Here is a 3693-nt window from a genome sequence, read left to right on the forward strand (position 1 = left end):
CGTGCAGAATAAGTGTGTGTGTATGTGTGTGTGTGAGCATGTGTGTTAATGATGTGTGTGTGTGTATGTGTGTAGTAATGAATTATTTTATAATATTACACAGATTTTTCGGTGAAATTAGTCTGTCTTCACAGCAAAAATATCGATCCGAACAGTTATTTATAGAATAAATATTTGTGTAGAACCAAAATACTTTATAGCCACTATATTTCCATAGCCTCGGAAGTATTTCCCATGTGGTCTAGTGGTTAGGATTCCTGGCTCTCACCCAGGTGGCCCGGGTTCGATTCCCGGCGTGGGAACTTATTTAAATTTTTAACTCAACCACCCATTTATTATTTACACACGCGACAGCGTATATAAATGTATATATTCATATATAGAGAGGGGAGAAAGATATTTAAGGACAACTATCCTTAAATTACTCCCTTCGACCAATGAGAAGGTTTTTATTTCGTTCAGATCCTCCAAGCAATCACAATTCATCAAAACATTATCTATGACGATGCCGGAAAGTCAATGGTGGCCATCGCCAAAGAACTTCTAGTATTGGAGAGGACTGGCAGAACTGTGGTACATTACGACATTTGATGCAAGTCGTATGCACTGAGTGGAGGTCAACTATTTGATCCGTGCGGAGCAGTTACTTATCAAGGTTAAAAATCATCATGAACATGACACGCTTTGTTTCTTCTCTGATGAAAAAGAGACTTCGACCAAGGCCGAAGGTCAAACAGAAGAAATGGCAGTTGATTACGTAAAGATCCTTCCGATACCCCAAGAGTATCCATCAGCTTTTACGGTTTTAGGAGTAACGAAGGTTATGTCATTCTACATCACATCTCTCCACAGGGTCTTAGAATCAATGCTATTGGATACGTTGAGGTATTGGAGGCAGTTGGTAGACCCTGATGGATGAAGTACGCATTGGAAAGCCATACTTGTTTCAACAAGACACAGCAGCTTCTCTTAACCCAAGAATGAATGTCAGACAATCTTTACGATCATGTGATATCGAACTGATCGATTCTAAATTCAGCAGATTTAAATCCCATGGACTACTACTTTCGGAGCGTTGTTGAAAGTTAGACTAATCGACGTCCTTACAATACTATAGTTTTACTGACGGCTATCATTGTCCAGGTGATGTCCGAAATAATTAATGACAATTTAATGCAGGTTTTGCATTGAAGCAGTCATCGAAGCTGAAGGCAAATTCATTGAATAATCTCATAAAAAAGTTCATCGAGAACATGTGCACAAATTTTTATTAAAATACATGTTTTCTGCTAGATTTGAGTGGTCTATTAAATTACCAAATAGAAGGGGAAAGCTGTGAAATTTGATTTGATGTTACTTGTGCATCTGTCTTTCTGTTCACTTAAAAGAATCTGTCTGTATTGCGGGAACCGGATCTGCTCTTTATGTAGAGTGGTTCCCTGTCTCAATGTCATACTCGTCTGTCCTATATAATGGTGTCCACAACCCGAGCAAGTTATTACATAAATTAGATTCTTAGAGGCACAAGTGAAGCTGGTTTTAATTGTGAGCCTCTCTCCTTGTTTGAAAAGGAAATTCGAGCCTTCAAGTATATGCATATATATATGTGTGTGTGTGTGTGTGTGTGTGTGTGTGTGTGTATGTCTATCTATCTATCTATATCTATTTGTCTATCTATCTATCTATCTATCTATCTATCTATCTATATATATATATATATATATTTATATATATATATATATATATATATATACACATACATGTATGTATGTATTTATTTCAGTTTCCATCCACCAAATCTCCTCACAAGGCTTTAGTCGGCCCGAGACTATAGCAGAAGACACTTGCTGAAGGTGCCACGCAGTGGGACTGAATCTGGAACCACGAGGTTGAGAAGGAAGAATAACAATGTTGAGAAATTATGTACAACAACCAAATCGATCAGAAACTAATGGAAAAATAATGACGACCTAAAGAAACTGGACGTAATATGGAAATCGAACATTACTTATCAGACAACACCCAAGATGATGCATTTAGCGACTTGCCAACGAATTATAATTTAGATTAACGAGATACGATAATGAAATAGACTAACAATAAAAAAAATACTGTTGTATACTGGGAGAGTCATTACATACACACTCTTTCAATTTCGCGTCTTTATTACTAAATTGGTTAGTTGTTTAGCCAACTAACTAATCGATTGCTCGGTTAATCAATAAATCAATTGTCTGTCGATTAGTAAGCTGATTAAATAATTAACCAATTGATTTATAATTTAGAAGTGAGACAGAACCAGGGCGTGTGTTTATTATTGGCGTAATGACCCTCTCGAGATACAACAAAATCTGCTTCACATGAGTTGACATCAAGAATCTTGCAAACCAAATACAAAAACGGAATAAAAATATACAACACCCTAATGCGGTATTTAGTTACTTGCCAATAAGAATAACGCGCGCGCGCACACGCACACACACACACACACACACACACACACACACACACACTAAAGAGACTGCTGTGGTAGAATTTAATCTTAAAATTTTTCCATATCTCTTGATGAGCTCTTTATGTTATTTTTCAATGGCGCTCCTAACTCCATTAGGATTAACTCCATTGGCCAATTCACGTCTCAAGACCTTCTCTGCTTCATCATCACTGTGCAATGACGGTCGTCGTGGTGTCTTGCTCGATCACTTTGTGGTAATTCGCAGAGTATTATGGGAATACTGCTGTAACCATCAAAGTCGGTGTGTCCATTAGATGAAACAATCAGCTCATATTGGGATTCGAAATCTGAATCTGTCCCGCAAAATCGGCGAAGCCGAAGAAATTGGGAAAATGACAGAACAGATTTAGGGTGTTTGGGATAAGAGGGAAAATAGTGAAGACAGAAAAGGAGTCGGTAGGCTTGCGGTAGGCGAGAGGGATTAGGGGGTTGGTGGATATTGCTAATAGTGATAGAGATATGGAGAATATAGTAACGGAGATGTTGGATACGGTGGTGGTGGTGGTGGGGAATTCCAAGGTATGAGGAAAAGAGTTAATAAAAGAGATGAACTTATCGATCTGTTGTCTGGTGAGGATGGTTGCACCAACACAGTTATCTATAGAGTCGTTCGATCTGCTAAAAATAGCAGCGAAATTCTTCAAAGAAGGATACATTGATGCAGGTATAGCTGTGTGGTTAAGAAGCTAACTCTGCAACTATATGGCTTGGGGTTCAATCCCACTGCGTGGTACCCCCCAAGGCAGATACCTTCTACTATAACCCTTGGAAGTGAATTTAGTAAACGGAAACTGTGTAGAAGCCCGTCATATGTACGAGTGCGTGTGTATGTGTGTGTGAGTTTGAGTTTATGCTATGCTTATCCCCTACCACCATTTATCAATCGGTGTTTGTTTGTTTACGTCCCCCGTAACTTAGCAGTTCTGCAATGGAGCACGATAAAATAAATACCAGGCATTATGAAAGTAAGTAACAGAGCCGATTTATTCGACTAAAACTCTCCAGTACGGCCGCAGACCAACATAAAACTGCTCAATCAGACAAAATAAGGATTAGACAGCAACAAACCTCCTTAATCCTCTTCATACGCCCTTTTCTGATTATAATATTTCGTGGGTGGGTCCATATGTGATTATACTGTCCCCGACTGAAATATATATATATATATATATATATAT

The 3693-nt window shown here is 38.3% G+C and overlaps 1 non-coding gene across 1 annotated transcript; it reads left to right on the forward strand.

Moving 5' to 3' along the window:
- Positions 1 to 230: 230 nt before the first annotated feature.
- On the forward strand, positions 231 to 302 carry Trnae-cuc (transfer RNA glutamic acid (anticodon CUC)). Its single transcript has one exon. It is a non-coding gene; the product is annotated as a tRNA-Glu (tRNA).
- Positions 303 to 3693: the final 3391 nt, after the last annotated feature.

This window comes from Octopus bimaculoides, chromosome 18 (assembly GCF_046866305.1).
Source record: "Octopus bimaculoides isolate indiv1 chromosome 18, ASM4686630v1, whole genome shotgun sequence".
NCBI lineage: Eukaryota > Metazoa > Mollusca > Cephalopoda > Octopoda > Octopodidae > Octopus > Octopus bimaculoides.